Below are 13,500 nucleotides of genomic sequence, written 5' to 3'. Positions count from 1 at the left end.
TGCGTACCAATGAGAGGCACGTTAGAGAATTAACCACAACAATCAATAATCTCCAAGCTACTCAATGAAGTATCATACCAAACTATATCATCATTAGTGAGAGACATAAGTCTCTGAGACCACTGTAGACATTGTTTGTTCTCCACAAAAGTAGGCGTCTGAGGCAAGTGCGAAATAAACCACTTGTACAGAAGAGGAACCCAACACACAATAGTTCCACCACCTTTAGAATTCCTTAGATGCAAAGAGAAGTACATATCACCCAACAAATTAGGCACAAGATTCCCAATCAAGAAGATTCTAATGGCGTTAACATCAACAAAACCGTCAATGTTAGGGAACAAAGCCAAACCATAGATGAGCAATACAAAGATGGCTTTGAAAGCATCAACACTACCGGCTTGAGCAAAAGTAGTAACTTTCTTGATAAGGAACTCAGAAGTCAATCCAAATAATCCTCCTTTCTTTACCCAATGAGCCTCTATCTCAGACTTCTTCAAGTGAAGAGCTTCAACTATGATATGAGATCTGGGAATCTCCTCCAATCCACTAAAAGGCACCTTGTTAGAAACAGGTATTCCCAAGAGATGGGCATACTCTTCCAATGCAGGCACAAGCTAATAATCAGGGAAGGTGAAGCAACGGTAGAGAGGGTCATAGAACTGAACCAACACGCTCAAGAGTCCTTCAACCACATCAGCAGATATAATAAACAGAAACTTCCCGTGATGTTGCTTAAAGTCCAAGGGATCTAATACAAAGGATTATAGCTTCCTTAACTCCTTCAAGTCTGGACATCTAAAACTGTACTTCTTGGTGTTTCTTCGTCCATAATCCATGGTCTGAAAATATTTGCAAATAAGACCTTAGTTCCTTGAAATTTTTGGTGTGATGAATGTTATGATGTGCATGAATGCATGAATGCAACTATCACAAATAAGGGATCACACACAAGGCAAACAAACAAAGGTCAAGGGATGAATCAAATCATTGTCAAGATCCATCATCCATTTTGGTGGATTATGGTTTACACCTTATCAACACCCAAGATCCATGTGGATCAACCTAGAATCAAGGGTTTGTTGTGAGTCACGAGCATGGAGTCTAGGTTAAGAACCATCCCAAAGGAGTGAACTAAGGATAAAAACCTATAGAACATGTTCTAAAAAGTTCCTAGGGTCTTAATTCCATTTATTGAATATTACAAGTTAGGATGATTGACTCATCAACCTATAATATTCTCAAGAGAAACCTGTCTGAGTGTAGTATCGCGTAACAACTGTTATCAAGTCTACACTTGATCAGTCTCCGCACTAAGTCCTAAATAGGCCAAGTGGGGTTAAATGTTCTACGGTCCTCAGCTTCTCGGGCCCCAAATCAGAGAAAGTAATGCCTAACCACAAATAACTTTTGTGACATCAATAGCTCCAAAAGGGTCTCCATTGAGTAGATAGGTCTCAAGCCAACTTGTTAAGGACTACTCCGCATAAGTCGAACATGACTATACCATCCTCATATCTTAATTGCACTCAAGTTAGGGTTAGAACTTATCTCACCACTCAGAGATCACCAAGCACAACAAGCAGATTATATCACACAAATAAATATACAAACATCAGATACACAAATATATACACATAAAAAAGTAGGCTAAACCCACTGAGGACTACTCCCCAACAGAGTCGCCACTTAATTTATGTAGCGATAAATTCATGACCATCAAGCTATGGATAAGCTAGACGTCAATAAAACCAGAGTCGTCACCGCGCTTTTATTGTTTCCAAGGGAAAAGGGAAAAGTACGAACAAAACCCAAAAATAAGAAGTTTTCAAATCAAAACTAATAAAATGCCAGAGATTGCATGTAAGGGGGTTGGTTACACAGAGGGAAGGTGTTAGCATCCAAAGTTTCCTAGTTACTCATATGTGTTTTTGTATAAAATGATGTTTGCAATAAATAGAGTGGGGGATGAGAAAAGAATTCATTAATTATATTTTTGTGTTTGACAAGACCTTCGGACTTGTGCCTACGTACCAACATAAAATAAGGGATCAAAACCTCATAGTTCGTGGTATCAATTTCAAAGTGAGTGAATTTCTTTTAACAAAATTTTAAGTTTAACAAAGGCACAAAGGGCCTAAAAATGGTTTGGATGGGTGTTAGTTCTTTTTGGCTTTTGAAAATTTTAAGTCAAGTATAATTAAGTTCATGTACAAGTTTGTTTAAGAAAATGAGTTTGAAAATGCGATGGCATAAGGCCAAAGTTTCTAATTTGCAAAGAGTCTAAGTTTAGAAATCACAAGCAAAGAAGATTTTAAAAGGAGAGAGAGATTTTTGAAATTAAATAAGTGGAAAAGATATGAAGAGACTAATCCTAAGCACAAATTTAATAGTTGAGAGTTGAAAAGATCCGACCAATGGGCTGCAATCCAATAGACAAGAATGTCATATAGAAACCTAAATTTCCCTTGGGCTTTAGAATCAAGCAATATCAATACACAAATAGCAAGATGAAGAGCAAGGCATCAAATAAAGGTAGCCACATCCAAGCTTAGAAACTTCATGATCTTTTTCAAAATTCCCCATGTATCAGATGACTTCAAATATGGCATTAGATACAGGTTCAAAATAACAGCTTCAATATGATCATGTTGCAGATGAACTCAAATGGATCTTCAATATTTGCATCAGATGAAATTTTTCTTCCCAAGCACTTGGTTTAATGAAAGTTGGCATTGGCCAAGTCCTTTTGCATAGGTAATGTTGCATGATTCTAAGTCCAATGTCTCAGATCAAATCCAACAGTCCACACAAAATGTTTTTTAGGGTCTTTGTTCTTATTATGTACATTAAGGTCAAAAGACCATAAATACAAACCAGTATATACAAACACAATATATTCACAAAGTATGGCTCAAGTGAGCAAAGTGAAAATGACATTAGGTAAACAAATTGAATGGTATGAATAATGGTAAATGAATAAAGACTTGAAATTAAAGTGCATAAAAGTAAATTACTTGAAATTAAATGTTAGTTGTTAGTGGATTAGAAGTTAGTATTGCTCTTGCTTTTGTTTTGTTTAAGTTATTCTTTGGAGAACACTCAACCCACTTGTCACAAGCATGAATCCTTGAACCAAGACATCTTCCAAAGGAAGGAAAAAAGGCCAAGTTTCCATACAATACCATGAAAGAGGGGAGACTTACAATCTCACTTACTAGAATGATATGCCTTTTATGTCACAAAATTTAGCACTATGTTAAGCAATCGTAATTGGACTTATGTAGAAGTCACAACTATTTGAGATCGGGCAATAGAAATTTTGGTGTTAATGCATGTTATAGACATAGTATAATGGACTATGCTCCTAAAACATACCACACACAAAAAGAATATGCAAAAAGGTGGACCTAATCTCATCCATACTCATGTTGATTTTGCAATCAACTAGTCTTAGGATCTAGAGATATCATAGGTCTATGACATTAATGAATAAAGAAGGGGAATAAGATAAAGAGGGGGGAGAAATGGAATCAACACAAATTGGTCAAAGGAGTATTTTACCAAATTAAGATCATTCATTCATTTTGGGAGATGAAATGTATATTTCATCAATCCCCTAAATCCAATGATCTTAACACAACAAAGTCAAATCAACCTTGACCAAGGCCCAAAAACACAAGTCAAACTCAACAAGTCAAAATTGGAAGCACAACACAATTTATTTGGCATTTAAATAATTAAAATCAACTAAAATATGCATTAAATTAAATTATGGTTTGTCAAATTCCTAAAACCTCATCAAAACACCAAAGAAATGGCCATGAGATTTATCATAGGTCCAACAAGGTCAAAGGACCTTGGAGAAAAAATTTCATCATTTTTGGAAACTTAAAACTACTTTTAAACAATTAAAAATATTCACGAAATCAATTAAATCATGAAAAATATTAATAATGATCCAAAAAATAATTTTAATTCAGAAAATGAAAGAGGAAATTAGTTGAATTTTTTTGGTGAAACTCTCATATTTTTTGGATAAATATTAAAATTAATATGAATTAATGAAAATAAAATAAATAAAATGAAAAACAAATAATCAGAAAAAACGTGGACCACTTGATCTCCCTCATTAATTAAGATGGTAGATCAAGTTGTCACAAGCGTGCAATCCACGATGGACTCTGGTCAGCATGCTGCAAACTTGGTAATTCGAACCAACGCTTATGATTAAATCATTTCAAAAGAATCATGTGGCTCTGAACACGCCAACTCACCACCGGAGCTACAACTCCGGTCTCCTTCTCAAGCGAGCCTCACTGGACTGGTTCAGTCATAACCATCACCAAAACTAAAAAGAATGACATGATTATAAAGTAAAAATGGTAGTAAGCTCGAATCTGGCCTAAAGTATATTGAAAGATACCAGGAGTTGAAATTTGAGGTGCACGATCTGAGTTGCTTCAATTTAATCTCAAAGCAACTCAATCTTGTTGCCTATATTTGTAGGACTTCAAACAACCAAGGATCCAAGAGAATTATGGAGAATTGAGTGAGAATCGAAGAGATGAAGTTTTCTGGAAAATACCTTCAATGCAGGTCTGAATTCAACTGTTCTTGCTTTGATTCATGCTTGATCTTGCTCAGAATGCTTGCAGGAGTAGATTAGAATGATCAAAAAGTCTTGGATTCCTGGAGTTTTAAATCTCAAAACAGTGAGATTCAAACTCAATTTCCAATGGAAACTCTCAGGTTTATCCTCTCAAATGGAAGGGTTTGGTGTTTGGGATCAAAGTTGGCGCGAATGGATCCTCATTTCTGATACATATGGTCTCTATTTATAGCAAATTCAAATGATATTTGCACCCTTGAAGTGAACTTCCACATTTGGAAATGAGTGATGCATGGGTGCATGGGCGTGTACAGACCCATTAAATCATTCCTTTTGGTCCATAATTAAGTGTACACAAGTCTGAAGTCAAGTTGGAATGCTAGGCAATTATGCATGGATGTTTGAAGTTCAATCTTGCCAAATGATGATGCAATGTTCAAGCCATGCACATCCCATTCAAATCTTGCCCAAAATGGATGAAATTGAACTTTTTGGAAAGCTTAAATCAAGAGGAACAACTTTCATGTTGAACACTTTTTCATTTGAAGCTTTTATCATGATGAATTTGGAGGTGGAAGTTTGGAAAATTAAACATATCAAAAAAAATCTAAGTGTCAAGCCATATGTTCACTTATTCCACCTTGGCTAACTTTTTATGTGAGCTTCAAATGAGAAACGTTCCTTCATCGAAGTTGTATTTATCTCAAATGCATTCAAAATGGTCACAAACTTGACCTAATTTGGATTTAATATGAAGGAGTTGTGCATTTTTGAAGTTGAGGAAAATCACTTGTTCAATGGTATTGGTCCAAAATGACCTACAATGTATCCTCATATCACATGCCCATAAAAGTTAAATTATCTATTCATACAAATATAAAAGTTGAATTAGACATCTTGAATTTGATTGCGCAACTTGGAAATATTTCATCTCATAAATATTGAGCAAGTTATGGCCTCGGGAAGTTGACCTCCAAATTAGGGTTTAGACAAAATGACCTATAATCTTTCACCATAAAAAATGACCTTCCAAGAAAAACTAGCTCTAGACATCAACATGAAAGTTGTTTGGAATGTCATTTAGAGTAATGTTTCTCTTGAAATCATTTTCATATGATACAAATTGTAGGAGATAGGGTCTAGGGGACCCAATTTTGATAAAATGAAATCCTCTGGTCAACCACCATCAACCAACTTGCTAACTTGCAATTCTCTTGACTTTTGGGACTCATGGGAGATCATATATGCATAATATGATGAAATTTGAAGTATCCATTTAAATATTTGATCAATTGGTGAAGAAGCTTGTTGAAGAAGTTACACAAGATATCCAGATGAACTAGGGTTTCCAAGGCAAACCAACTCCAAACTCTTGATGATTTTTTGATCAAAATAACATGTGAAGCTCGTGAGGATCCATATATGATGCCTAGAGCCATTGTAACTCATATCGATTGAGATCTTAGCAATAAGGGTCTTAAACCCTAGATATGAGATTGATAGATCAAAGGTAAGCATGTGCCCTACCTACAAAAGAGTTAGACAAAATGCATTGACATATTTTTGGGATTTTGGTTAATAAAGATGCTAAAATACAAAGTATGATACAATCAAATGGTGCTTGGTGATCTCTCCCAATGCAAACCCAATGAATGAGGGGTGAGGAGGATGTCAAGGTGTGATCCCAATACTAATGCATATGATGAGATAGCATGAGGGATTTATGGTCAAAATTGGGGTCTTACACAATAGACCATCACAATCGATCACAGGTCAATTTTACTGGTCAAAAGGTCCAAGACTTTTCTAAGGAAGTAGGGTTCAAGTTGTTAACATCTACGCCTTATTATGCTCAAGCAAATGGTCAAGCTGAAGCAGCAAATGAGGTAGTAATTGAAATTCTGGTATGCAGATATCAGATGTCTTAAGAGATGTCGAGACAATGATATCTGATCAAACACAATAACAAGATAACTTACAGACATGAGAACAGAAAATAACATAACACAATGTCAAGACATATGTTAAGACATCATCGACTGACATAAACACTTTTACCAAAATAGTAATTATGAAAAATTAAATTGCAAAAGGTAAAAGACACAATAAATTGTTAACCCAATTCGGTAAGACGTCACCTACATCTAGGGGCTACCAAGCCAAGAAGGAAATCCACTAAAACAATATTAGTTTGAAGTTCTAAACAACCTCTAGTTTTACAAACTTCTCACCTAATCACTACCCGTGGAATTTCTATCCAAGACTCTCCTAGATATGAGACCCTTCTCACTTCCCTTCAATCACACAACAGTGATAACAACTGAAAAACACTCAAAGAACACTTCCAATAAACAATACTTGGTTTTTCTTAAAAGCTTCTACCAAGAGAAATACTCAACTCTTTGCTTAAAAGCTCATGAGTGAGAATAATAACTTGATATACAATCAAGTACAATCAGTCAACCTCTATGCATCAAAAGATACATGAGAGATGTACAAACAAACACTAAAACATAAGGAACTCTCAAAACCCTAAACCCTTATTTGTGCACACGGTTTCTTCAATGTCAATTGCTTAACAATTTAGGTTTAGGCAGTCGTTATAAATAGACTCTTGCATTATGGGCTTGGACTCTTCAAATCAAATCCAATGTTCTCTTGTAAATCAGTTGTAAGATCTTCTCCATAATAATAGGAACAAATCTATAATAATTCCTAAAAAGTCTCAAAAGATCTTTTATGAAATTAAATTAAATTTGCATTGTTCCTAAAACATCCTTGATTTATTGTGCATATAGGAGAACTAGAATCATCCAGAATCTCACATATTAAAATCAAATCTTCAAGGATTCACACTTGCATACCTGTACAGGTGTACTGGTGTAAGATGTCATAACATCTGTCAGGACATCGGTCTGCAAGGAACATAAGCAGAACCTACTGCATAGTTGATCAAGATGTCATGACACCTTGTTCAACATTAGGTTGTGATACATGTTTTCCCAAATGAAACACGTTTTACCAAAATTGTTGCTAATCATAAAAACACAGAACTAACAATCTCCCCATTTGGCAAATTTTGGCTAAAACAACCTTTGCATCATATAGCTGGAGAAAAGATAAAACAACATCAATAATCACAAGCATAAAAACTAAACACTTGGTATAACACCAAGACATATTAGAGGCACATGCAGTAGAAATAAGTAGTAGAAACACAGTCTCATAGAAAAGATATAGAGAAAAATCAACTCTCACACTCCAAGCCTCCTTCAGAAAAAAATGCCAATACATTATGTCTGACATCACAACAAGTACACAACAACCTTGGTACAAACAAATCAAACTCCCATTGAATGTCATGATCAGCAACACAAAACTAACTCCCCCTGTCACACATGAAACATACTCCCCCTCAAAAACAACCTTCACATAGAGAACAAAATAAACATCAAGAGCACAACTAACACAACTCTTCATTATCTACTCCCCCTTTTTAGCTAGAATATGACAAACCAAGCAGACATTCATCAATGACAACAAAACAGTAGAGAAAATCAGTAGCAGAACATGTGAGTTAGAGGTACAGACCATGGCACATAGAGGTACGATATTTAGTGCAAAGGCTTATCTTTCCATTTGGCAAATTTTGGCGAAAATAACCAAAGCACAATAAATCTAGAGAGAGGAATAAGACCATAAACATAAGTTACATGGAAAACATGTAAACTTTGTACAAACTGCAAACATAAAATATATCAGAGATAATCATGCAGTTATATAACAGACATGTTATGTACTCCTCATGTCACACATAATCAGGACTCCTCCTCAAGGGAACATCCAAACAATATGAACTGTCCAAGTTCAAACATCAGAGGCATATGCAACAGAATAAAAATAAGCCTCACAAATAAGATAAACCAAATTTCTCTAAAAAAAATTCAGGCAAGATGTCAGAACATTTGGTTTGACATCTGCACAAGCACCAACAGTAGTAGCAACATCCGCTACAACAAAAACAGGCATGAAAGACAATCATGCACACGCAGAACTCCAGCAGCAGTACTAGAAATAAAAACACCAACAAGCATGACAGACTATCATGCTCCCCCTAAATAGTTGCATACAACAAGAAACCATAATAACTACTCTCCCCTTAGCAGTAGTACAATCCTATCACAACATGCTAATCAACATGTCAAGACATGTGTGATAACACCAGGACAAACAAAAAACATACTAACATTTTACTCCCCCTTTTTAGCCAAAAATTGACAAAAATATAGTAAATGTAAACACAAATGGAAGCACACATACTGCACAAAATAGCAGGGGAAACATACAAACTGAACATATTCAGGTGGTCTTCCATCTTTGCCCCTATCAAAGAGCCTTCTGCATTCCTTGCACCTGTCACATGTTTTAGGAGTGTTGACACAAAACTTCCTTTTCACTACCTCAGAACATGTCTTCTTGAAACCAATCTTTTGCAGAGATCTCTTATTCCATCTTTCGACAGGTTTCACCATAACACTTTTCTTAAGCATCAGAACATGGAGGACAGATAAAAAATCCGTTGCATTCCTCCCCATCTGTAATTGCTATAACTCTTCAATAGTGCAAGTTCCAATCCCACTGTTTATGCTTTCAATATGATTTTCTTTAAACATAACAGTAAGTTGTTCCTTGTTGTCCATATGCTCTATAGTAACAACTTTTCCTTCAACAATATTCTTGATTAGTTGACTATAACTATCAAGGCTCTTGTTCCAGCCATGTTTAATAAGATATCTGATAGAATTCAAATTTTCACCATATAATGTTATGATATCCTGTTTGACATCATATTCCTTCAACATTAGTTTATAGAAACTTTCTCTGAGTTCAGCTTCAGTAGTACACCAAGAAGCACATGCTTGCTTCTTATTGATCTAGAAAAATAGACTACTCCTTAAGAAATAACATCCATCATCATTTGATATTTTCTTATTAAATTAAGTGATGTCTTATTTATTAGGGAGTCTTGTTATCAATTCTTTGGATTATTCTATATGCCCTTTAGTAGGGAGACCTCTTCTGGCTTGAGAACTCTCTAATTTAGTGCTTGTGAATTCACACATCTCCTCTCTTGCTTTCTCATCAATCTGCACAGACGATGTTCCAACATTGTCTTCAAGATGCATCCTTTGTTCAATGATTGAATCATAAATTACCACATTGATAGATTCCATTGTCATTCCAGCTATAGAGTTAAAAATCCTATAAGTTCTACTTCTTTAAGAGTAACCCAGAAATATCCCTTCATTACTGATTGGATCCATATTACCATCTTGTTCTTGGTCAGTTCTATCCTCCATCCTACTCAAGGAATTTGTCATGTTGTCAAGCTTGGAATTTAGAAAAGTTACCTCCCTTTGTAGATGAGAAACAATACATATGAGCTCCTTCTTTTCACTCTCAAATTTATATATGACCTTTTTCTGATCTTCAACTATCTTTAGGTTTGCTTCACATTTGTCACAAGCTTCTTTGTAGGACACATGCAGATCATCATAGAGAATATTCTCATAATAAGATTCTACTTCATTTGCCCATCTACCAAAGAGAGCCATCATAAGTTTGGCAATCTCAGAGTTAGAATCATCTTTTGATTCATCATCATCAAACTAAGATACATTTAAACCCTTCTTCTAATTCTTGAGGAAGGTGGGACATTCTGGTCTACTATGACCATATCCTTCACACTCATAACATTGAATTCCTTTACCTTGATTTGACTTCTCTTTGGTTCTTGTTTTCTTCTGAGAATCAAGGTTATTACTGATGTCATATGAGATATTCTTGACATGTGGTATTCCTATCCTTTCCAATCTCTTCAATACCCTACTGAATTATTTTTCAAGTAGCACAATGGTATTAGATATTCCTTCATCAGTATCCAAGTCACATTGGTCCTCTCCATCTTCACTGTTGGATACAAAAGATGTGCTTTTGTTCTTCTTTTCGGATCTATCACCAATACCCAATTCAAAAGTTTGGAGTGACCCAACAAGTTCATCTACTCTCATGTTGCTAATGTCTTGGGCTTCTTCAATGGTTGTGACCTTCATTTCAAATTTATTAGGTAGGGACCTAGGAATTTTTCTAACCAACTTTTATTCTGACATCTTCTCTCCCAAGGCACAAGATGAATTTTCAATTTCAATAACATTCATGTGAAAATCATGAATACTTTCATCATCTTTCATCTTTAGATTCTCAAATATGGTAGTGAGAAGCTGAAGGCTAAACATCTTCACTTTAGATGTGCCTTCATGGGTGGTTCTGAGAATTTCCCATGCATCTTTAGCCACAGTGCAAATGTTTATTAACTTGAATATGTTTTTGTCAACTCCATTGAATAAAGCATTCAAAGCTTTGGAGTTTCCAAAAGCCAGTTCACCTTCTTCCTTAGACCAATCCTCTTCAGGTTTCAAGTTAGTAGTAGCCTTCCCAACTTTGTCCTTCGTAATAGGATGTTCCCAACCCTTAATGATAGCTTTCCAAGTCTTGCTATCCATAGATTTTAGGAATGCCACCATATATGCCTTCCAATAGTCATAGTTGGTGCCATCTAAGATGGGTGGTCTGTTAACAAAACCTCATTCCATGGTACCAGAAAGTATCTTTCCCAGATCTCACCCAGAAACAAAGCAAGATGCATGCTCTGATACTAATTGAAATTCTAGTATGCAGATATCAGATGTCCTAAGAGATATCGAGACACTGATATCTGATCAAAACACAATAACAAGATAACTTACAAATATGAGAACAAAAAATAATCGAACACAATGTCAAGACAGATGTTAAGACATCATCGACCGACAAAAATACTTTTACCAAAATAGTAATTATGCATAATTAAATTGCAGAAGGTAAAAGACATAATCACTTGTTAACCCAGTTCGGTGCAACGTCACTTACATCCGGGGGCTGCCAAGCCAGGAAGAAAATCCACTAAAATAGTATTAGTTTGAAGTTCTAAATAACCTCTGGTTTTACAACTTCTCACCTAATCACTACCCGTGGAATTTCTATCTAAGACTCTCCTAGATATGAGACTATTCTCACTTCCCTTCAGTCATACAACAGTGATAACAAATTAAAAACACTCAAAGAACACTTCCAATAAACAATACTTGGTTTTGCTTAAAAGCTTCTACCAAGAACAATACTTAACTCTTTGCTTAAAAGCTCATGAGTGAGAATAATAACTTGATATAAAATCAAGTACAATCAGTCAACCTCTATGCATCAAAAGATACATGAGGGACATACAAACAAACACTAAAACCTAAGGAACTCTCAAAACCCTAAACCCTTATTTGTGCATACGGTTTCTTCAATGTCAATTGCTTAACAATTTAGGTTTAGGCAGTCCTTATAAATAGACTCTTACAGTATGGGATTGGACTCTTCAAATCAGATCCAATATTATCTTGTAAATCAGTTTCAAGATCTTATCCATAATAATAGGAATAAATCTATAATATTTCCTAAAAAGTCACAAAATATCCTTTTTATGAAATCAAATCAAATTTGCATTGTTCCTAAAACATACTTGATTTGCTGCACATATGGGAGAACTAGAATCATCCAGAATCTCACATTTTAAAATAAAATCTTCAAGGATTCACACTTGCATACCTATACAGGTGTACTGGTGTAAAATGTCATAACATCTATCAGGATATCAGTCTGCAAGGAACATAAGCAGCACCTGCTACACAGTTGATCAAGATGTCATGACACACTGTTCAACATTAAGTTATGATACATGTTTTCCCAAATGAAACATGTTTTACAAAAATTGTTGCAATCATAAAAACATAGAACTAACAGTAATTATATTGATAAAGAAACATGCGGGAAAAATCCAAGGAATTGGCACAAGACATTGGACCAAATTTTGTGGGCATGTCGAACCTCCTCTAAAAGGCCACAAATGTTACACCTTTTCGATTGACTTATGGGCATGATGCAGTGCTACCGGTCAAAATTTATCTCCAATCAACTAGAATTCAAAGGAAAAATGAAATCCCATATGAATACTATTGGAACATGATGTTGGACGAACTAGTTGATTTAGCCGAGGAAAGGTTGAATGCCTTAGAATTATTGAAAAGACAGAAAAAGAGGGTAGAAAAATCATACAATAAAAAGGTTAAGGTCAAATCATTTTCGACTAGAGACTTAGTGTGGAAAATAATTTTACCTATGGATCTAAAAGATAAAGCATTGGGTAAATGGTCCCCCAGAGTGGGAAGGCCCTTTCCGAATTATCCAAGTTTTTCTAATGATGCATATGAAATTGAAGAGTTAGCTGAGGATCGAAGAATCCTGAGAGTAAATAGGAAATATTTGAAAAAATATAGGTATGCGCTTCAGGAGGTTAAAATATTAACAGAATAATTCATATGCAAAATCAAAGTCAAATTGGTAACTGAGATTAAATGCCAAAATGAATAAAGTCATTACATAATGCCAAAAATGGCTAAGTCACTACATCATAAATTCAACAGTCAAAATAAAAAGTTCAAACAATTACAACAAGATAACTAGAAGGGAAGAGCAACCTTCATGCACTCATACTTCGACTTCGAAAGCCCTAAGCAACATTCGAACACATACATGTTGGAGGCCAAAGTGCTAATCTCTTTCTCTAGAGTTTGGGCCCATTCAACATGATGTATCCCCACCTAGATTTCCTTGTTAAGTTCATCGCGGACAACCTTTAGAATCTTCTCTATGCGCTCTTTGGCCTTTTTGATGTTGGTTTGCAGGTCCTTAATCTGTTGTTCCCGGACGGTGATGTTGCTATAACAGGTTTTGACTTCCGTCTT

This window comes from Lathyrus oleraceus, chromosome 6 (assembly GCF_024323335.1).
Source record: "Lathyrus oleraceus cultivar Zhongwan6 chromosome 6, CAAS_Psat_ZW6_1.0, whole genome shotgun sequence".
In the NCBI taxonomy this organism is placed as follows: domain Eukaryota; kingdom Viridiplantae; phylum Streptophyta; class Magnoliopsida; order Fabales; family Fabaceae; genus Lathyrus; species Lathyrus oleraceus.
Note: the sequence above shows the minus strand (reverse complement) of the source record.